Below are 24,936 nucleotides of genomic sequence, written 5' to 3'. Positions count from 1 at the left end.
TTCAGAAACAAAGTTTTTCAAACTGTGCGTTTCTTGAAAGTCAACACTCAAATTTCATCCAAAAGGAAAAGGTTTGATGGTGGGCCGATACTCTATCAGGGGTATGCCCATTTGCCAGAAACCGCATTCAGAGCTTGTGAAATACATATATGACGATTTCAAGCTTTGGCACTCTAAGTTTCTTAGGAGTTGAATAAGAGCATATCTTGAAGAGAGAATACACTAGCTGCTTCCAAATGAAATATGTATGATGGTGAGTGGTTCCATATCATATATTCAAAAGGTAGCCATCTGCTCCTTTAGGAGCTTTAGATATAGGCTTTATAAAACCTTTAACTTTTCCCGTGTTCAGAAACAAAGTTTTTCAAACTGTGCGTTTCTTGAAAGTCAACACTCAAATTTCATCCAAAAGGAAAAGGTTTCATGGTGGGCCGACACTCTATCAGGAGTATGCCCATTTGCCAGAAACCGCATTCAGAGCTTGTGAAATAGATATAAGACGATTTCAAGCTTTTGCACTCTAAGTTTCTTAGGAGTTGAATATGAGCATATCTTGAAGAGAGAATACACTAGCTGCTTCCAAATGAAATATGTATGATGGTGAGTGGTTCCATATCATATATTCAAAAGGTAGCCATCTGCTCCTTTAGGAGCTTTAGATATAGGCTTTATAAAACCTTTAACTTTTCCCGTGTTCAGAAACAAAGTTTTTCAAACTGTGCGTTTCTTGAAAGTCAACACTCAAATTTCATCCAAAAGGAAAAGGTTTCATGGTGGGCCGATACTCTATCAGGGGTATGCCCATTTGCCAGAAACCGCATTCAGAGCTTGTGAAATACATATATGACGATTTCAAGCTTTGGCACTCTAAGTTTCTTAGGAGTTGAATATGAGCATATCTTGAAGAGAGAATACACTAGCTGCTTCCAAATGAAATATGAATGATGGTGAGTGGTTCCATATCATATATACAAAAGGTAGCCATCTGCTCCTTTAGGAGCTTTAGATATAGGCTTTATAAAACCGTTACCTTTTCACGCATTCAGAAACAAAGTTTTTCAAACTGTGCATTTCATGAAAGTCAACACTCAAATTTCATCCCAAAGGAAAAGGTTTGATGGTGGGCCGATACTCTATCAGGGGTATGCCCATTTGCCAGAAACCGCATTCAGAGCCTGTGAAATAGATATAAGACGATTTCAAGCTTTTGCACTCTAAGTTTCTTAGGAGTTGAATATGAGCATATCTTGAAGAGAGAATACACTAGCTGCTTCCAAATGAAATATGTATGATGGTGAGTGGTTCCATATCATATATTCAAAAGGTAGCCATCTGCTCCTTTAGGAGCTTTAGATATAGGCTTTATAAAACCTTTAACTTTTCCCGTGTTCAGAAACAAAGTTTTTCAAACTGTGCGTTTCTTGAAAGTCAACACTCAAATTTCATCCAAAAGGAAAAGGTTTCATGGTGGGCCGATACTCTATCAGGGGTATGCCCATTTGCCAGAAACCGCATTCAGAGCTTGTGAAATACATACATGACGATTTCGAGCTTGTGGCACTCTAAGTTTCTTAGGAGTTGAAAATGAGCATATCTTCAAGAGAGAATACACTAGCTGCTTCCAAATGAAATATGTATGATGGTGAGTGGTTCCATATCATATATTCAAAAGGTAGCCATCTGCTTTTTTAGGAGCTTTAGATATAGGCTTTATAAAACCTTTAACTTTTCCCGTGATCAGAAACAAAGTTTTTCAAACTGTGCGTTTCATGAAAGTCAACACTCAAATTTCATCCAAAAGGAAAAGGTTTCATGGTGGGCCGATACTCTATCAGGAGTATGTCAATTTGCCAGAAACCGCATTCAGAGCTTGTGAAATACATATAAGGCGATTTCAAGCTTTGGCACTCTAAGTTTCTTAGGAGTTGAATATGAGCATATCTTGAAGAGAGAATACACTAGCTGCTTCCAAATGAAATATGTATGATGGTGAGTGGTTCCATATCATATATTCAAAAGGTAGCCATCTGCTCCTTTAGGAGCTTTAGATATAGGCTTTATAAAACCTTTACCTTTTCACGCATTCAGAAACAAAGTTTTTCAAACTGTGCATTTCATGAAAGTCAACACTCAAATTTCATCCCAAAGGAAAAGGTTTGATGGTGGGCCGATACTCTATCAGGGGTATGCCCATTTGCCAGAAACCGCATTCAGAGCTTGTGAAATAGATATAAGACGATTTCAAGCTTTTGCACTCTGTTTCTTAGGAGTTGAATATGAGCATATCTTGAAGAGAGAATACACTAGCTGCTTCCAAATGAAATATGTATGATGGTGAGTGGTTCCATATCATATATTCAAAAGGTAGCCATCTGCTCCTTTAGGAGCTTTAGATATAGGCTTTATAAAACCTTTACCTTTTCACGCATTCAGAAACAAAGTTTTTCAAACTGTGCATTTCATGAAAGTCAACACTCAAATTTCATCCAAAAGGAAAAGGTTTCATGGTGGGCCGATACTCTATCAGGAGTATGCCCATTTGCCAGAAACCGCATTCAGAGCTTGTGAAATAGATATAAGACGATTTCAAGCTTTTGCACTCTGTTTCTTAGGAGTTGAATATGTGCATATCTTGAAGAGAGAATACACTAGCTGCTTCCAAATGAAATATGTATGATGGTGAGTGGTTCCATATCATATATTCAAAAGGTAGCCATCTGCTCCTTTAGGAGCTTTAGATATAGGCTTTATAAAACCTTTAACTTTTCCCGTGTTCAGAAACAAAGTTTTTCAAACTGTGCGTTTCTTGAAAGTCAACACTCAAATTTCATCCAAAAGGAAAAGGTTTGATGGTGGGCCGATACTCTATCAGGGGTATGCCCATTTGCCAGAAACCGCATTCAGAGCTTGTGAAATAGATATAAGACGATTTCAAGCTTTGGCACTCTAAGTTTCTTAGGAGTTGAATATGAGCATATCTTGAAGAGAGAATACACTAGCTGCTTCCAAATGAAATATGTATGATGGTGAGTGGTTCCATATCATATATTCAAAAGGTAGCCATCTGCTCCTTTAGGAGCTTTAGATATATGCTATATAAAACCTTTAACTTTTCCCGTGTTCAGAAACAAAGTTTTTCAAACTGTGCATTTCTTGAAAGTCAACACTCAAATTTCATCCAAAAGGAAAAGGTTTCATGGTGGGCCGATACTCTATCAGGGGTATGCCCATTTGCCAGAAACCGCATTCAGAGCTTGTGAAATAGATATAAGACGATTTCAAGCTTTGGCACTCTAAGTTTCTTAGGAGTTGAATATGAGCATATCTTGAAGAGAGAATACACTAGCTGCTTCCAAATGAAATATGTATGATGGTGAGTGGTTCCATATCATATATTCAAAAGGTAGCCATCTGCTCCTTTAGGAGCTTTAGATATAGGCTTTATAAAACCTTTACCTTTTCACGCATTCAGAAACAAAGTTTTTCAAACTGTGCATTTCATGAAAGTCAACACTCAAATTTCATCCCAAAGGAAAAGGTTTGATGGTGGGCCGATACTCTATCAGGGGTATGCCCATTTGCCAGAAACCGCATTCAGAGCTTGTGAAATAGATATAAGACGATTTCAAGCTTTTGCACTCTGTTTCTTAGGAGTTGAATATGAGCATATCTTGAGGAGAGAATACACTAGCTGCTTCCAAATGAAATATGTATGATGGTGAGTGGTTCCATATCATATATTCAAAAGGTAGCCATCTGCTCCTTTAGGAGCTTTAGATATAGGCTTTATAAAACCTTTACCTTTTCACGCATTCAGAAACAAAGTTTTTCAAACTGTGCATTTCATGAAAGTCAACACTCAAATTTCATCCAAAAGGAAAAGGTTTGATGGTGGGCCGATACTCTATCAGGGGTATGCCCATTTGCCAGAAACCGCATTCAGAGCTTGTGAAATAGATATAAGACGATTTCAAGCTTTGGCACTCTAAGTTTCTTAGGAGTTGAATAAGAGCATATCTTGAAGAGAGAATACACTAGCTGCTTCCAAATGAAATATGTATGATGGTGAGTGGTTCCATATCATATATTCAAAAGGTAGCCATCTGCTCCTTTAGGAGCTTTAGATATAGGCTTTATAAAACCTTTAACTTTTCCCGTGTTCAGAAACAAAGTTTTTCAAACTGTGCGTTTCTTGAAAGTCAACACTCAAATTTCATCCAAAAGGAAAAGGTTTCATGGTGGGCCGACACTCTATCAGGAGTATGCCCATTTGCCAGAAACCGCATTCAGAGCTTGTGAAATAGATATAAGACGATTTCAAGCTTTTGCACTCTAAGTTTCTTAGGAGTTGAATATGAGCATATCTTGAAGAGAGAATACACTAGCTGCTTCCAAATGAAATATGTATGATGGTGAGTGGTTCCATATCATATATTCAAAAGGTAGCCATCTGCTCCTTTAGGAGCTTTAGATATAGGCTTTATAAAACCTTTAACTTTTCCCGTGTTCAGAAACAAAGTTTTTCAAACTGTGCGTTTCTTGAAAGTCAACACTCAAATTTCATCCAAAAGGAAAAGGTTTCATGGTGGGCCGATACTCTATCAGGGGTATGCCCATTTGCCAGAAACCGCATTCAGAGCTTGTGAAATACATATATGACGATTTCAAGCTTTGGCACTCTAAGTTTCTTAGGAGTTGAATATGAGCATATCTTGAAGAGAGAATACACTAGCTGCTTCCAAATGAAATATGAATGATGGTGAGTGGTTCCATATCATATATACAAAAGGTAGCCATCTGCTCCTTTAGGAGCTTTAGATATAGGCTTTATAAAACCGTTACCTTTTCACGCATTCAGAAACAAAGTTTTTCAAACTGTGCATTTCATGAAAGTCAACACTCAAATTTCATCCCAAAGGAAAAGGTTTGATGGTGGGCCGATACTCTATCAGGGGTATGCCCATTTGCCAGAAACCGCATTCAGAGCCTGTGAAATAGATATAAGACGATTTCAAGCTTTTGCACTCTAAGTTTCTTAGGAGTTGAATATGAGCATATCTTGAAGAGAGAATACACTAGCTGCTTCCAAATGAAATATGTATGATGGTGAGTGGTTCCATATCATATATTCAAAAGGTAGCCATCTGCTCCTTTAGGAGCTTTAGATATAGGCTTTATAAAACCTTTAACTTTTCCCGTGTTCAGAAACAAAGTTTTTCAAACTGTGCGTTTCTTGAAAGTCAACACTCAAATTTCATCCAAAAGGAAAAGGTTTCATGGTGGGCCGATACTCTATCAGGAGTATGTCAATTTGCCAGAAACCGCATTCAGAGCTTGTGAAATACATATAAGGCGATTTCAAGCTTTGGCACTCTAAGTTTCTTAGGAGTTGAATATGAGCATATCTTGAAGAGAGAATACACTAGCTGCTTCCAAATGAAATATGTATGATGGTGAGTGGTTCCATATCATATATTCAAAAGGTAGCCATCTGCTCCTTTAGGAGCTTTAGATATAGGCTTTATAAAACCTTTACCTTTTCACGCATTCAGAAACAAAGTTTTTCAAACTGTGCATTTCATGAAAGTCAACACTCAAATTTCATCCAAAAGGAAAAGGTTTCATGGTGGGCCGATACTCTATCAGGAGTATGCCCATTTGCCAGAAACCGCATTCAGAGCTTGTGAAATAGATATAAGACGATTTCAAGCTTTTGCACTCTGTTTCTTAGGAGTTGAATATGTGCATATCTTGAAGAGAGAATACACTAGCTGCTTCCAAATGAAATATGTATGATGGTGAGTGGTTCCATATCATATATTCAAAAGGTAGCCATCTGCTCCTTTAGGAGCTTTAGATATAGGCTTTATAAAACCTTTAACTTTTCCCGTGTTCAGAAACAAAGTTTTTCAAACTGTGCGTTTCTTGAAAGTCAACACTCAAATTTCATCCAAAAGGAAAAGGTTTGATGGTGGGCCGATACTCTATCAGGGGTATGCCCATTTGCCAGAAACCGCATTCAGAGCTTGTGAAATAGATATAAGACGATTTCAAGCTTTGGCACTCTAAGTTTCTTAGGAGTTGAATATGAGCATATCTTGAAGAGAGAATACACTAGCTGCTTCCAAATGAAATATGTATGATGGTGAGTGGTTCCATATCATATATTCAAAAGGTAGCCATCTGCTCCTTTAGGAGCTTTAGATATATGCTATATAAAACCTTTAACTTTTCCCGTGTTCAGAAACAAAGTTTTTCAAACTGTGCATTTCTTGAAAGTCAACACTCAAATTTCATCCAAAAGGAAAAGGTTTCATGGTGGGCCGATACTCTATCAGGGGTATGCCCATTTGCCAGAAACCGCATTCAGAGCTTGTGAAATAGATATAAGACGATTTCAAGCTTTGGCACTCTAAGTTTCTTAGGAGTTGAATATGAGCATATCTTGAAGAGAGAATACACTAGCTGCTTCCAAATGAAATATGTATGATGGTGAGTGGTTCCATATCATATATTCAAAAGGTAGCCATCTGCTCCTTTAGGAGCTTTAGATATAGGCTTTATAAAACCTTTACCTTTTCACGCATTCAGAAACAAAGTTTTTCAAACTGTGCATTTCATGAAAGTCAACACTCAAATTTCATCCCAAAGGAAAAGGTTTGATGGTGGGCCGATACTCTATCAGGGGTATGCCCATTTGCCAGAAACCGCATTCAGAGCTTGTGAAATAGATATAAGACGATTTCAAGCTTTTGCACTCTGTTTCTTAGGAGTTGAATATGAGCATATCTTGAGGAGAGAATACACTAGCTGCTTCCAAATGAAATATGTATGATGGTGAGTGGTTCCATATCATATATTCAAAAGGTAGCCATCTGCTCCTTTAGGAGCTTTAGATATAGGCTTTATAAAACCTTTACCTTTTCACGCATTCAGAAACAAAGTTTTTCAAACTGTGCATTTCATGAAAGTCAACACTCAAATTTCATCCAAAAGGAAAAGGTTTGATGGTGGGCCGATACTCTATCAGGGGTATGCCCATTTGCCAGAAACCGCATTCAGAGCTTGTGAAATAGATATAAGACGATTTCAAGCTTTGGCACTCTAAGTTTCTTAGGAGTTGAATATGAGCATATCTTGAAGAGAGAATACACTAGCTGCTTCCAAATGAAATATGTATGATGGTGAGTGGTTCCATATCATATATTCAAAAGGTAGCCATCTGCTCCTTTAGGAGCTTTGGATATATGCTATATAAAACCTTTAACTTTTCCCGTGTTCAGAAACGAAGTTTTTCAAACTGTGCATTTCTTGAAAGTCAAAACTCAAATTTCATCCAAAAGGAAAAGGTTTCATGGTGGGCCGATACTCTATCAGGAGTATGTCCATTTGCCAGAAACCGCATTCAGAGCTTGTGAAATACATATATGGCGATTTCAAGCTTTTGCACTCTAAGTTTCTTAAGAGTTGAATATGAGCATATCTTGAAGAGAGAATACACTAGCTGCTTCCAAATGAAATATGTATGATGGTGAGTGGTTCCATATCATATATTCAAAAGGTAGCCATCTGCTCCTTTAGGAGCTTTAGATATATGCTATATAAAACCTTTAACTTTTCCCGTGTTCAGAAAGAAAGTTTTTCAAACTGTGCATTTCTTGAAAGTCAACACTCAAATTTCATCCAAAAGGAAAAGGTTTCATGGTGGGCCGATACTCTATCAGGAGTATGTCCATTTGCCAGAAACCGCATTCAGAGCTTGTGAAATACATATAAGGCGATTTCAAGCTTTGGCACTCTAAGTTTCTTAGGAGTTGAATATGAGCATATCTTGAAGAGAGAATACACTAGCTGCTTCCAAATGAAATATGTATGATGGTGAGTGGTTCCATATCATATATTCAAAAGGTAGCCATCTGCTCCTTTAGGAGCTTTAGATATAGGCTTTATAAAACCTTTAACTTTTCCCGTGTTCAGAAACAAAGTTTTTCAAAATGTGCGTTTCTTGAAAGTCAACTCTCAAATTTCATCCAAAAGGAAAAGGTTTGATGGTGGGCCGATACTCTATCAGGAGTATGCCCATTTGCCAGAAACCGCATTCAGAGCTTGTGAAATAGATATAAGACGATTTCAAGCTTTTGCAGTCTAAGTTTCTTAGGAGTTGAATCTGAGCATATCTTGAAGAGAGAATACACTAGCTGCTTCCAAATGAAATATGAATGATGGTGAGTGGTTCCATATCATATATACAAAAGGTAGCCATCTGCTCCTTTAGGAGCTTTAGATATAGGCTTTATAAAACCGTTACCTTTTCACGCATTCAGAAACAAAGTTTTTCAAACTGTGCATTTCATGAAAGTCAACACTCAAATTTCATCCCAAAGGAAAAGGTTTGATGGTGGGCCGATACTCTATCAGGGGTATGCCCATTTGCCAGAAACCGCATTCAGAGCCTGTGAAATAGATATAAGACGATTTCAAGCTTTTGCACTCTAAGTTTCTTAGGAGTTGAATATGAGCATATCTTCAAGAGAGAATACACTAGCTGCTTCCAAATGAAATATGTATGATGGTGAGTGGTTCCATATCATATATTCAAAAGGTAGCCATCTGCTCCTTTAGGAGCTTTAGATATAGGCTTTATAAAACCTTTAACTTTTCCCGTGTTCAGAAACAAAGTTTTTCAAACTGTGCGTTTCTTGAAAGTCAACACTCAAATTTCATCCAAAAGGAAAAAGTTTCATGGTGGGCCGATACTCTATCAGGAGTATGTCCATTTGCCAGAAACCGCATTCAGAGCTTGTAAAATACATATAAGGCGATTTCAAGCTTTGGCACTCTAAGTTTCTTAGGAGTTGAATATGAGCATATCTTGAAGAGAGAATACACTAGCTGCTTCCAAATGAAATATGTATGATGGTGAGTGGTTCCATATCATATATTCAAAAGGTAGCCATCTGCTCCTTTAGGAGCTTTAGATATAGGCTATATAAAACCTTCAACTTTTCCCGTGTTCAGAAACAAAGTTTTTCAAACTGTGCATTTCTTGAAAGTCAACACTCAAATTTCATCCAAAAGGAAAAGGTTTCATGGTGGGCCGATACTCTATCAGGGGTATGCCCATTTGCCAGAAACCGCATTCAGAGCTTGTGAAATAGATATAAGACGATTTCAAGCTTTGGCACTCTAAGTTTCTTAGGAGTTGAATATGAGCATATCTTGAAGAGAGAATACACTAGCTGCTTCCAAATGAAATATGTATGATGGTGAGTGGTTCCATATCATATATTCAAAAGGTAGCCATCTGCTCCTTTAGGAGCTTTAGATATAGGCTTTATAAAACCTTTAACTTTTCCCGTGTTCAGAAACAAAGTTTTTCAAAATGTGCGTTTCTTGAAAGTCAACTCTCAAATTTCATCCAAAAGGAAAAGGTTTGATGGTGGGCCGATACTCTATCAGGAGTATGCCCATTTGCCAGAAACCGCATTCAGAGCTTGTGAAATAGATATAAGACGATTTCAAGCTTTTGCAGTCTAAGTTTCTTAGGAGTTGAATCTGAGCATATCTTGAAGAGAGAATACACTAGCTGCTTCCAAATGAAATATGAATGATGGTGAGTGGTTCCATATCATATATACAAAAGGTAGCCATCTGCTCCTTTAGGAGCTTTAGATATAGGCTTTATAAAACCGTTACCTTTTCACGCATTCAGAAACAAAGTTTTTCAAACTGTGCATTTCATGAAAGTCAACACTCAAATTTCATCCCAAAGGAAAAGGTTTGATGGTGGGCCGATACTCTATCAGGGGTATGCCCATTTGCCAGAAACCGCATTCAGAGCCTGTGAAATAGATATAAGACGATTTCAAGCTTTTGCACTCTAAGTTTCTTAGGAGTTGAATATGAGCATATCTTCAAGAGAGAATACACTAGCTGCTTCCAAATGAAATATGTATGATGGTGAGTGGTTCCATATCATATATTCAAAAGGTAGCCATCTGCTCCTTTAGGAGCTTTAGATATAGGCTTTATAAAACCTTTAACTTTTCCCGTGTTCAGAAACAAAGTTTTTCAAACTGTGCGTTTCTTGAAAGTCAACACTACAATTTCATCCAAAAGGAAAAAGTTTCATGGTGGGCCGATACTCTATCAGGAGTATGTCCATTTGCCAGAAACCGCATTCAGAGCTTGTAAAATACATATAAGGCGATTTCAAGCTTTGGCACTCTAAGTTTCTTAGGAGTTGAATATGAGCATATCTTGAAGAGAGAATACACTAGCTGCTTCCAAATGAAATATGTATGATGGTGAGTGGTTCCATATCATATATTCAAAAGGTAGCCATCTGCTCCTTTAGGAGCTTTAGATATAGGCTATATAAAACCTTCAACTTTTCCCGTGTTCAGAAACAAAGTTTTTCAAACTGTGCATTTCTTGAAAGTCAACACTCAAATTTCATCCAAAAGGAAAAGGTTTCATGGTGGGCCGATACTCTATCAGGGGTATGCCCATTTGCCAGAAACCGCATTCAGAGCTTGTGAAATAGATATAAGACGATTTCAAGCTTTGGCACTCTAAGTTTCTTAGGAGTTGAATATGAGCATATCTTGAAGAGAGAATACACTAGCTGCTTCCAAATGAAATATGTATGATGGTGAGTGGTTCCATATCATATATTCAAAAGGTAGCCATCTGCTCCTTTAGGAGCTTTAGATATATGCTATATAAAACCTTTAACTTTTCCCGTGTTCAGAAAGAAAGTTTTTCAAACTGTGCATTTCTTGAAAGTCAACACTCAAATTTCATCCAAAAGGAAAAGGTTTCATGGTGGGCCGATACTCTATCAGGAGTATGTCCATTTGCCAGAAACCGCATTCAGAGCTTGTGAAATACATATAAGGCGATTTCAAGCTTTGGCACTCTAAGTTTCTTAGGAGTTGAATATGAGCATATCTTGAAGAGAGAATACACTAGCTGCTTCCAAATGAAATATGTATGATGGTGAGTGGTTCCATATCATATATTCAAAAGGTAGCCATCTGCTCCTTTAGGAGCTTTAGATATAGGCTTTATAAAACCTTTAACTTTTCCCGTGTTCAGAAACAAAGTTTTTCAAAATGTGCGTTTCTTGAAAGTCAACTCTCAAATTTCATCCAAAAGGAAAAGGTTTGATGGTGGGCCGATACTCTATCAGGAGTATGCCCATTTGCCAGAAACCGCATTCAGAGCTTGTGAAATAGATATAAGACGATTTCAAGCTTTTGCAGTCTAAGTTTCTTAGGAGTTGAATCTGAGCATATCTTGAAGAGAGAATACACTAGCTGCTTCCAAATGAAATATGAATGATGGTGAGTGGTTCCATATCATATATACAAAAGGTAGCCATCTGCTCCTTTAGGAGCTTTAGATATAGGCTTTATAAAACCGTTACCTTTTCACGCATTCAGAAACAAAGTTTTTCAAACTGTGCATTTCATGAAAGTCAACACTCAAATTTCATCCCAAAGGAAAAGGTTTGATGGTGGGCCGATACTCTATCAGGGGTATGCCCATTTGCCAGAAACCGCATTCAGAGCCTGTGAAATAGATATAAGACGATTTCAAGCTTTTGCACTCTAAGTTTCTTAGGAGTTGAATATGAGCATATCTTCAAGAGAGAATACACTAGCTGCTTCCAAATGAAATATGTATGATGGTGAGTGGTTCCATATCATATATTCAAAAGGTAGCCATCTGCTCCTTTAGGAGCTTTAGATATAGGCTTTATAAAACCTTTAACTTTTCCCGTGTTCAGAAACAAAGTTTTTCAAACTGTGCGTTTCTTGAAAGTCAACACTCAAATTTCATCCAAAAGGAAAAAGTTTCATGGTGGGCCGATACTCTATCAGGAGTATGTCCATTTGCCAGAAACCGCATTCAGAGCTTGTAAAATACATATAAGGCGATTTCAAGCTTTGGCACTCTAAGTTTCTTAGGAGTTGAATATGAGCATATCTTGAAGAGAGAATACACTAGCTGCTTCCAAATGAAATATGTATGATGGTGAGTGGTTCCATATCATATATTCAAAAGGTAGCCATCTGCTCCTTTAGGAGCTTTAGATATAGGCTATATAAAACCTTCAACTTTTCCCGTGTTCAGAAACAAAGTTTTTCAAACTGTGCATTTCTTGAAAGTCAACACTCAAATTTCATCCAAAAGGAAAAGGTTTCATGGTGGGCCGATACTCTATCAGGGGTATGCCCATTTGCCAGAAACCGCATTCAGAGCTTGTGAAATAGATATAAGACGATTTCAAGCTTTGGCACTCTAAGTTTCTTAGGAGTTGAATATGAGCATATCTTGAAGAGAGAATACACTAGCTGCTTCCAAATGAAATATGTATGATGGTGAGTGGTTCCATATCATATATTCAAAAGGTAGCCATCTGCTCCTTTAGGAGCTTTAGATATAGGCTTTATAAAACCTTTAACTTTTCCCGTGTTCAGAAACAAAGTTTTTCAAAATGTGCGTTTCTTGAAAGTCAACTCTCAAATTTCATCCAAAAGGAAAAGGTTTGATGGTGGGCCGATACTCTATCAGGAGTATGCCCATTTGCCAGAAACCGCATTCAGAGCTTGTGAAATAGATATAAGACGATTTCAAGCTTTTGCAGTCTAAGTTTCTTAGGAGTTGAATCTGAGCATATCTTGAAGAGAGAATACACTAGCTGCTTCCAAATGAAATATGAATGATGGTGAGTGGTTCCATATCATATATACAAAAGGTAGCCATCTGCTCCTTTAGGAGCTTTAGATATAGGCTTTATAAAACCGTTACCTTTTCACGCATTCAGAAACAAAGTTTTTCAAACTGTGCATTTCATGAAAGTCAACACTCAAATTTCATCCCAAAGGAAAAGGTTTGATGGTGGGCCGATACTCTATCAGGGGTATGCCCATTTGCCAGAAACCGCATTCAGAGCCTGTGAAATAGATATAAGACGATTTCAAGCTTTTGCACTCTAAGTTTCTTAGGAGTTGAATATGAGCATATCTTCAAGAGAGAATACACTAGCTGCTTCCAAATGAAATATGTATGATGGTGAGTGGTTCCATATCATATATTCAAAAGGTAGCCATCTGCTCCTTTAGGAGCTTTAGATATAGGCTTTATAAAACCTTTAACTTTTCCCGTGTTCAGAAACAAAGTTTTTCAAACTGTGCGTTTCTTGAAAGTCAACACTACAATTTCATCCAAAAGGAAAAAGTTTCATGGTGGGCCGATACTCTATCAGGAGTATGTCCATTTGCCAGAAACCGCATTCAGAGCTTGTAAAATACATATAAGGCGATTTCAAGCTTTGGCACTCTAAGTTTCTTAGGAGTTGAATATGAGCATATCTTGAAGAGAGAATACACTAGCTGCTTCCAAATGAAATATGTATGATGGTGAGTGGTTCCATATCATATATTCAAAAGGTAGCCATCTGCTCCTTTAGGAGCTTTAGATATAGGCTATATAAAACCTTCAACTTTTCCCGTGTTCAGAAACAAAGTTTTTCAAACTGTGCATTTCTTGAAAGTCAACACTCAAATTTCATCCAAAAGGAAAAGGTTTCATGGTGGGCCGATACTCTATCAGGGGTATGCCCATTTGCCAGAAACCGCATTCAGAGCTTGTGAAATAGATATAAGACGATTTCAAGCTTTGGCACTCTAAGTTTCTTAGGAGTTGAATATGAGCATATCTTGAAGAGAGAATACACTAGCTGCTTCCAAATGAAATATGTATGATGGTGAGTGGTTCCATATCATATATTCAAAAGGTAGCCATCTGCTCCTTTAGGAGCTTTAGATATAGGCTTTATAAAACCTTTAACTTTTCCCCTGTTCAGAAACAAAGTTTTTCAAACTGTGCGTTTCTTGAAAGTCAACACTCAAATTTCATCCAAAAGGAACAGGTTTGATGGTGGGCCGATACTCTATCAGGGGTATGCCCATTTGCCAGAAACTGCATTCAGAGCTTGTGAAATACACACATGACGATTTCGAGCTTGTGGCACTCTAAGTTTCTTAGGAGTTGAAAATGAGCATATCTTCAAGAAAGAATACACTAGCTGCTTCCAAATAAAATATGTATGATGGTGAGTGGTTCCATATCATATATTCAAAAGGTAGCCATCTGCTCCTTTAGGAGCTTTAGATATAGGCTTTATAAAACCTTTAACTTTTCCCGTGTTCAGAAACAAAGTTTTTCAAACTGTGCGTTTCTTGAAAGTAAACACTCAAATTTCATCCAAAAGGAAAAGGTTTCATGGTGGGCCGACACTCTATCAGGAGTATGCCCATTTGCCAGAAACCGCATTCAGAGCTTGTGAAATAGATATAAGACGATTTCAAGCTTTTGCACTCTAAGTTTCTTAGGAGTTGAATATGAGCATATCTTGAAGAGAGAATACACTAGCTGCTTCCAAATGAAATATGTATGATGGTGAGTGGTTCCATATCATATATTCAAAAGGTAGCCATCTGCTCCTTTAGGAGCTTTAGATATAGGCTTTATAAAACCTTTAACTTTTCCCGTGTTCAGAAACAAAGTTTTTCAAACTGTGCGTTTCTTGAAAGTCAACACTCAAATTTCATCCAAAAGGAAAAGGTTTCATGGTGGGCCGATACTCTATCAGGGGTATGCCCATTTGCCAGAAACCGCATTCAGAGCTTGTGAAATACATATATGACGATTTCAAGCTTTGGCACTCTAAGTTTCTTAGGAGTTGAATATGAGCATATCTTGAAGAGAGAATACACTAGCTGCTTCCAAATGAAATATGTATGATGGTGAGTGGTTCCATATCATATATTCAAAAGGTAGCCATCTGCTCCTTTAGGAGCTTTAGATATAGGCTTTATAAAACCTTTAACTTTTCCCGTGTTCAGAAACAAAGTTTTTCAAACTGTGCGTTTCTTGAAAGTCAACACTCAAATTTCATCCAAAAGGAAAAGGTTTCATGGTGGGCCGATACTCTATCAGGGGTATGCCCATTTGCCAGAAACCGCATTCAGAGCTTGTGAAATACATACATGACGATTTCGAGCTTGTGGCACTCTAAGTTTCTTAGGAGTTGAAAATGAGCATATCTTCAAGAGAGAATACACTAGCTGCTTCCAAATGAAATATGTATGATGGTGAGTGGTTCCATATCATATATTCAAAAGGTAGCCATCTGCTTTTTTAGGAGCTTTAGATATAGGCTTTATAAAACCTTTAACTTTTCCCGTGATCAGAAACAAAGTTTTTCAAACTGTGCGTTTCATGAAAGTCAACACTCAAATTTCATCCAAAAGGAAAAGGTTTCATGGTGGGCCGATACTCTATCAGGAGTATGTCAATTTGCCAGAAACCGCATTCAGAGCTTGTGAAATACATATAAGGCGATTTCAAGCTTTGGCACTCTAAGTTTCTTAGGAGTTGAATATGAGCATATCTTGAAGAGAGAATACACTAGCTGCTTCCAAATGAAATATGTATGATGGTGAGTGGTTCCATATCATATATTCAAAAGGTAGCCATCTGCTCCTTTAGGAGCTTTAGATATAGGCTTTATAAAACCTTTAACTTTTCCCGTGTTCAGAAACAAAGTTTTTCAAAATGTGCGATTCTTGAAAGTCAACTCTCAAATTTCATCCAAAAGGAAAAGGTTTGATGGTGGGCCGATAATCTATCAGGAGTATGCCCATTTGCCAGAAACCGCATTCAGAGCTTGTGAAATAGATATAAGACGATTTCAAGCTTTTGCACTCTAAGTTTCTTAGGAGTTTAATATGAGCATATCTTGAAGAGAGAATACACTAGCTGCTTCCAAATGAAATATGTATGATGGTGAGTGGTTCCATATCATATATTCAAAAGGTAGCCATCTGCTCCTTTAGGAGCTTTAGATATAGGCTTTATAAAACCTTTAACTTTTCCCGTGTTCAGAAACAAAGTTTTTCAAACTGTGCATTTCTTGAAAGTCAACACTCAAATTTCATCCAAAAGGAAAAGGTTTCATGGTGGGCCGATACTCTATCAGGGGTATGCCCATTTGCCAGAAACCGCATTCAGAGCTTGTGAAATACATATATGACGATTTCAAGCTTTGGCACTCTAAGTTTCTTAGGAGTTGAATATGAGCATATCTTGAAGAGAGAATACACTAGCTGCTTCCAAATGAAATATGAATGATGGTGAGTGGTTCCATATCATATATACAAAAGGTAGCCATCTGCTCCTTTAGGAGCTTTAGATATAGGCTTTATAAAACCGTTACCTTTTCACGCATTCAGAAACAAAGTTTTTCAAACTGTGCATTTCATGAAAGTCAACACTCAAATTTCATCCCAAAGGAAAAGGTTTGATGGTGGGCCGATACTCTATCAGGGGTATGCCCATTTGCCAGAAACCGCATTCAGAGCTTGTGAAATACATACATGACGATTTCGAGCTTGTGGCACTCTAAGTTTCTTAGGAGTTGAAAATGAGCATATCTTCAAGAGAGAATACACTAGCTGCTTCCAAATGAAATATGTATGATGGTGAGTGGTTCCATATCATATATTCAAAAGGTAGCCATCTGCTTTTTTAGGAGCTTTAGATATAGGCTTTATAAAACCTTTAACTTTTCCCGTGATCAGAAACAAAGTTTTTCAAACTGTGCGTTTCATGAAAGTCAACACTCAAATTTCATCCAAAAGGAAAAGGTTTCATGGTGGGCCGATACTCTATCAGGAGTATGTCAATTTGCCAGAAACCGCATTCAGAGCTTGTGAAATACATATAAGGCGATTTCAAGCTTTGGCACTCTAAGTTTCTTAGGAGTTGAATATGAGCATATCTTGAAGAGAGAATACACTAGCTGCTTCCAAATGAAATATGTATGATGGTGAGTGGTTCCATATCATATATTCAAAAGGTAGCCATCTGCTCCTTTAGGAGCTTTAGATATAGGCTTTATAAAACCTTTAACTTTTCCCGTGTTCAGAAACAAAGTTTTTCAAAATGTGCGATTCTTGAAAGTCAACTCTCAAATTTCATCCAAAAGGAAAAGGTTTGATGGTGGGCCGATAATCTATCAGGAGTATGCCCATTTGCCAGAAACCGCATTCAGAGCTTGTGAAATAGATATAAGACGATTTCAAGCTTTTGCACTCTAAGTTTCTTAGGAGTTTAATATGAGCATATCTTGAAGAGAGAATACACTAGCTGCTTCCAAATGAAATATGTATGATGGTGAGTGGTTCCATATCATATATTCAAAAGGTAGCCATCTGCTCCTTTAGGAGCTTTAGATATAGGCTTTATAAAACCTTTAACTTTTCCCGTGTTCAGAAACAAAGTTTTTCAAACTGTGCATTTCTTGAAAGTCAACACTCAAATTTCATCCAAAAGGAAAAGGTTTCATGGTGGGCCGATACTCTATCAGGGGTATGCCCATTTGCCAGAAACCGCATTCAGAGCTTGTGAAATACATATATGACGATTTCAAGCTTTGGCACTCTAAGTTTCTTAGGAGTTGAATATGAGCATATCTTGAAGAGAGAATACACTAGCTGCTTCCAAATGAAATATGTATGATGGTGAGTGGTTCCATATCATATATTCAAAAGGTAGCAATCTGCTCCTTTAGGAGCTTTAGATATAGGCTTTATAAAACCTTTAACTTTTCCCGTGTTCAGAAACAAAGTTTTTCAAAATGTGCGATTCTTGAAAGTCAACTCTCAAATTTCATCCAAAGGGAAAAGGTTTGATGGTGGGCCGATAATCTATCAGGAGTATGCCCATTTGCCAGAAACCGCATTCAGAGCTTGTGAAATAGATATAAGACGATTTCAAGCTTTTGCACTCTAAGTTTCTTAGGAGTTTAATATGAGCATATCTTGAAGAGAGAATACACTAGCTGCTTCCAAATGAAATATGTATGATGGTGAGTGGTTCCATATCATATATTCAAAAGGTAGCCATCTGCTCCTTTAGGAGCTTTAGATATAGGCTTTATAAAACCTTTAACTTTTCCCGTGTTCAGAAACAAAGTTTTTCAAACTGTGCATTTCTTGAAAGTCAACACTCAAATTTCATCCAAAAGGAAAAGGTTTCATGGTGGGCCGATACTCTATCAGGGGTATGCCCATTTGCCAGACACCGCATTCAGAGCTTGTGAAATACATATATGACGATTTCAAGCTTTGGCACTCTAAGTTTCTTAGGAGTTGAATATGAGCATATCTTGAAGAGAGAATACACTAGCTGCTTCCAAATGAAATATGTATGATGGTGAGTGGTTCCATATCATATATTCAAAAGTTAGCCATCTGCTCCTTTAGGAGCTTTAGATATAGGCTTTATAAAACCTTTAACTTTTCCCGTGTTCAGAAACAAAGTTTTTCAAACTGTGCGTTTCTTGAAAGTCAACACTCAAATTTCATCCAAAAGGAAAAGGTTTCATGGTGGGCCGATACTCTATCAGGAGTATGTCCATTTGCCAGAAACCGCATTCAGAGCTTGTGAAATACATATAAGGCGATTTCCAGCTTTGGCACTCTAAGTTTCTTAGGAGTTGAATATGAGCATATCTTGAAGAGAGAATACACTAGCTGCTTCCAAATGAAATATGTATGATGGTGAGTGGTTCCATATCATATATTCAAAAGGTAGCCATCTGCTCCTTTAGGAGCTTTAGATATAGGCTTTATAAAACCTTTAACTTTTCCCGTGTTCAGAAACAAAGTTTTTCAAACTGTGCGTTTCTTGAAAGTAAACACTCAAATTTCATCCAAAAGGAAAAGGTTTCATGATGGGCCGATACTCTATCAGGGGTATGCCCATTTGCCAGAAACCGCATTCAGAGCTTGTGAAATACATACATGACGATTTCGAGCTTGTGGCACTCTAAGTTTCTTAGGAGTTGAAAATGAGCATATCTTGAAGAGAGAATACACTAGCTGCTTCCAAATAAAATATGTATGATGGTGAGTGGTTCCATATCATATATTCAAAAGGTAGCCATCTGCTCCTTTAGCAGCTTTAGATATAGGCTTTATAAAACCTTTAACTTTTCCCGTGTTCAGAAACAAAGTTTTTCAAACTGTGCGTTTCTTGAAAGTCAACACTCAAATTTCAACCAAAAAGAAAAGGTTTCATGGTGGGCCGATACTCTATCAGGGGTATGCCCATTTGCCAGAAACCGCATTCAGAGCTTGTGAAATACATACATGGCGATTTCGAGCTTGTGGCACTCTAAGTTTCTTAGAAGTTGAAAATGAGCATATCTTCAAGAGAGAATACACTAGCTGCTTCCAAATGAAATATGTATGATGGTGAGTGGTTCCATATCATATATTCAAAAGGTAGCCATCTGCTCCTTTAGGAGCTTTAGATATAGGCTTTATAAAACCTTTAACTTTTCCCGTGTTCAGAAACAAAGTTTTTCAAACTGTGCGTTTCTTGAAAGTAAACACTCAAATTTCAACCAAAAGGAAAAGGTTTCATGGTGGGCCGATACTCTATCAGGGGTATGCCCATTTGCCAGAAACCGCATTCAGAGCTTGTGAAATACATACATGACGATTTCGAGCTTGTGGCACTCTAAGTTTCTTAGGAGTTGAAAATGAGCATATCTTGAAGAGAGAATACACTAGCTGCTTCCAAATAAAATATGTATGATGGTGAGTAGTTCCATATCACATATTCAAAAGGTAGCCATCTGCTCCTTTAGGAGCTTTAGATATAGGCTTTATAAAACCTTTAACTTTTCCCGTGTTCAGAAACAAAGTTTTTCAAACTGTGCATTTCTTGAAAGTCAACACTCAAATTTCATCCAAAAGGAAAAGGTTTCATGGTGGGCCGATACTCTATCAGGGGTATGCCCATTTGCCAGAAACCGCATTCAGAGCTTGTGAAATACATATATGACGATTTCAAGCTTTGGCACTCTAAGTTTCTTAGGAGTTGAATATGAGCATATCTTGAAGAGAGAATACACTAGCTGCTTCCAAATGAAATATGTATGATGGTGAGTGGTTCCATATCATATATTCAAAAGTTAGCCATCTGCTCCTTTAGGAGCTTTAGATATAGGCTTTATAAAACCTTTAAATTTTCCCGTGTTCAGAAACAAAGTTTTTCAAACTGTGCGTTTCTTGAAAGTCAACACTCAAATTTCATCCAAAAGGAAAAGGTTTCATGGTGGGCCGATACTCTATCAGGAGTATGTCCATTTGCCAGAAACCGCATTCAGAGCTTGTGAAATACATATAAGGCGATTTCCAGCTTTGGCACTCTAAGTTTCTTAGGAGTTGAATATGAGCATATCTTGAAGAGAGAATACACTAGCTGCTTCCAAATGAAATATGTATGATGGTGAGTGGTTCCATATCATATATTCAAAAGGTAGCCATCTGCTCCTTTAGGAGCTTTAGATATAGGCTTTATAAAACCTTTAACTTTTCTCGTGTTCAGAAACAAAGTTTTTCAAACTGTGCGTTTCTTGAAAGTCAACACTCAAATTTCATCCAAAAGGAAAAGGTTTCATGGTGGGCCGATACTCTATCAGGAGTATGTCCATTTGCCAGAAACCGCATTCAGAGCTTGTGAAATACATATAAGGCGATTTCCAGCTTTGGCACTCTAAGTTTCTTAGGAGTTGAATATGAGCATATCTTGAAGAGAGAATACACTAGCTGCTTCCAAATGAAATATGTATGATGGTGAGTGGTTCCATATCATATATTCAAAAGGTAGCCATCTGCTCCTTTAGGAGCTTTAGATATAGGCTTTATAAAACCTTTAACTTTTCCCGTGATCAGAAACAAAGTTTTTCAAACTGTGCGTTTCTTGAAAGTCAACACTCAAATTTCATCCAAAAGGAAAAGGTTTGATGGTGGGCCGATACTCTATCAGGGGTATGCCCATTTGCCAGAAACCGCATTCAGAGCTTGTGAAATAGATATAAGACGATTTCAAGCTTTGGCACTCTAAGTTTCTTAGGAGTTGAATATGAGCATATCTTGAAGAGAGAATACACTAGCTGCTTCCAAATGAAATATGTATGATGGTGAGTGGTTCCATATCATATATTCAAAAGGTAGCCATCTGCTCCTTTAGGAGCTTTAGATATAGGCTTTATAAAACCTTTAACTTTTCCCGTGTTCAGAAACAAAGTTTTTCAAAATGTGCGATTCCTGAAAGTCAACTCTCAAATTTCATCCAAAAGGAAAAGGTTTGATGGTGGGCCGATACTCTATCAGGATTATGCCCATTTGCCAGAAACCGCATTCAGAGCTTGTGAAATAGATATAAGACGATTTCAAGCTTTTGCACTCTAAGTTTCTTAGGAGTTGAATATGAGCATATCTTGAAGAGAGAATACACTAGCTGCTTCCAAATGAAATATGTATGATGGTGAGTGGTTCCATATCATATATTCAAAAGGTAGCCATCTGCTCCTTTAGGAGCTTTAGATATAGGCTTTATAAAACCTTTAACTTTTCCCGTGTTCAGAAACAAAGTTTTTCAAACTGTGCGTTTCTTGAAAGTAAACACTCAAATTTCATCCAAAAGGAAAAGGTTTCATGGTGGGCCGATACTCTATCAGGGGTATGCCCATTTGCCAGAAACCGCATTCAGAGCTTGTGAAATACATACATGACGATTTCGAGCTTGTGGCACTCTAAGTTTCTTAGGAGTTGAAAATGAGCATATCTTCAAGAGAGAATACACTAGCTGCTTCCAAATAAAATATGTATGATGGTGAGTGGTTCCATATCATATATTCAAAAGGTAGCCATCTGCACCTTTAGCAGCTTTAGATATAGGCTTTATAAAACCTTTAACTTTTCCCGTGTTCAGAAACAAAGTTTTTCAAACTGTGCGTTTCTTGAAAGTCAACACTCAAATTTCATCCAAAAGGTAAAGGTTTGATGGTGGGCCGATACTCTATCAGGGGTATGCCCATTTGCCAGAAACCGCATTCAGAGCTTGTGAAATACATATATGACGATTTCAAGCTTTGGCACTCTAAGTTTCTTAGGAGTTGAATATGAGCATATCTTGAAGAGAGAATACACTAGCTGCTTCCAAATGAAATATGTATGATGGTGAGTGGTTCCATATCATATATTCAAAAGGTAGCCATCTGCTCCTTTAGGAGCTTTAGATATAGGCTTTATAAAACCTTTAACTTTTCCCGTGTTCAGAAACAAAGTTTTTCAAACTGTGCGTTTCTTGAAAGTCAACACTCAAATTTCATCCAAAAGGAAAAGGTTTCATGGTGGGCCGATACTCTATCAGGAGTATGCCCATTTGCCAGAAACCGCATTCAGAGCTTGTGAAATACATATATGACGATTTCAAGCTTTGGCACTCTAAGTTTCTAAGGAGTTGAATATGAGCATATCTTGAAGAGAGAATACACTAGCTGCTTCCAAATGAAATATGTATGATGGTGAGTGGTTCCATATCATATATTCAAAAGGTAGCCATCTGCTCCTTTAGGAGCTTTAGATATATGCTATATAAAATCTTTAACTTTTCCCGTGTTCAGAAAGAAAGTTTTTCAAACTGTGCATTTCTTGAAAGTCAACACTCAAATTTCATCCAAAAGGAAAAGGTTTCATGGTGGGCCGATACTCTATCAGGAGTATGTCCATTTGCCAGAAACCGCATTCAGAGCTTGTGAAATACATATAAGGCGATTTCAAGCTTTGGCACTCTAAGTTTCTTAGGAGTTGAATATGAGCATATCTTGAAGAGAGAATACACTAGCTGCTTCCAAATGAAATATGTATGATGGTGAGTGGTTCCATATCATATATTCAAAAGGTAGCCATCTGCTCCTTTAGGAGCTTTAGATATAGGCTTTATAAAACCTTTAACTTTTCCCGTGATCAGAAACAAAGTTTTTCAAACTGTGCATTTCTTGAAAGTCAACACTCAAATTTCATCCAAAAGGAAAAGGTTTGATGGTGGGCCGATACTCTATCAGGGGTATGCCCATTTGCCAGAAACCGCATTCAGAGCTTGTGAAATAGATATAAGACGATTTCAAGCTTTGGCACTCTAAGTTTCTTAGGAGTTGAATATGAGCATATCTTGAAGAGAGAATACACTAGCTGCTTCCAAATGAAATATGTATGATGGTGAGTGGTTCCATATCATATATTCAAAAGGTAGCCATCTGCTCCTTTAGGAGCTTTAGATATAGGCTTTATAAAACCTTTAACTTTTCCCGTGTTCAGAAACAAAGTTTTTCAAAATGTGCGATTCCTGAAAGTCAACTCTCAAATTTCATCCAAAAGGAAAAGGTTTGATGGTGGGCCGATACTCTATCAGGATTATGCCCATTTGCCAGAAACCGCATTCAGAGCTTGTGAAATAGATATAAGACGATTTCAAGCTTTTGCACTCTAAGTTTCTTAGGAGTTGAATATGAGCATATCTTGAAGAGAGAATACACTAGCTGCTTCCAAATGAAATATGTATGATGGTGAGTGGTTCCATATCATATATTCAAAAGGTAGCCATCTGCTCCTTTAGGAGCTTTAGATATAGGCTTTATAAAACCTTTAACTTTTCCCGTGTTCAGAAACAAAGTTTTTCAAACTGTGCGTTTCTTGAAAGTAAACACTCAAATTTCATCCAAAAGGAAAAGGTTTCATGGTGGGCCGATACTCTATCAGGGGTATGCCCATTTGCCAGAAACCGCATTCAGAGCTTGTGAAATACATACATGACGATTTCGAGCTTGTGGCACTCTAAGTTTCTTAGGAGTTGAAAATGAGCATATCTTCAAGAGAGAATACACTAGCTGCTTCCAAATGAAATATGTATGATGGTGAGTGGTTCCATATCATATATTCAAAAGGTAGCCATCTGCTCCTTTAGGAGCTTTAGATATAGGCTTTATAAAACCTTTAACTTTTCCCGTGTTCAGAAACAAAGTTTTTCAAAATGTGCGATTCTTGAATGTCAACTCTCAAATTTCATCCAAAAGGAAAAGGTTTGATGGTGGGCCGATACTCTATCAGGAGTATGCCCATTTGCCAGAAACCGCATTCAGAGCTTGTGAAATAGATATAAGACGATTTCAAGCTTTTGCACTCTAAGTTTCTTAGGAGTTGAATATGAGCATATCTTGAAGAGAGAATACACTAGCTGCTTCCAAATGAAATATGTATGATGGTGAGTGGTTCCATATCATAGATTCAAAAGGTAGCCATCTGCTCCTTTAGGAGCTTTAGATATAGGCTTTATAAAACCTTTAACTTTTCCCGTGTTGAGAAACAAAGTTTTTCAAACTGTGCGTTTCTTGAAAGTCAACACTCAAATTTCATCCAAAAGGAAAAAGTTTCATGGTGGGCCGATACTCTATCAGGAGTATGCCCATTTGCGAGAAACCGCATTCAGAGCTATTGAAATACATATATGACGATTTCAAGCTTTGGCACTCTAAGTTTCTTAGCAGTTGAATATGAGCATATCTTGAAGAGAGAATACACTAGCTGCTTCCAAATGAAATATGTATGATGGTGAGTGGTTCCATATCATATATTCAAAAGTTAGCCATCTGCTCCTTTAGGAGCTTTAGATATAGGCTTTATAAAACCTTTAACTTTTCCCGTGTTCAGAAACAAAGTTTTTCAAACTGTGCGTTTCTTGAAAGTAAACACTCAAATTTCATCCAAAAGGAAAAGGTTTCATGATGGGCCGATACTCTATCAGGAGTATGCCCATTTGCCAGAAACCGCATTCAGAGCTTGTGAAATACATACATGACGATTTCGAGCTTGTGGCACTCTAAGTTTCTTAGGAGTTGAAAATGAGCATATCTTGAAGAGAGAATACACTACCTGCTTCCAAATAAAATATGTATGATGGTGAGTGGTTCCATATCATATATTCAAAAGGTAGCCATCTGCTCCT

This window comes from Conger conger, chromosome 18, assembly GCF_963514075.1.
Source record: "Conger conger chromosome 18, fConCon1.1, whole genome shotgun sequence".
Lineage (NCBI taxonomy): Eukaryota > Metazoa > Chordata > Actinopteri > Anguilliformes > Congridae > Conger > Conger conger.
Note: the sequence above shows the minus strand (reverse complement) of the source record.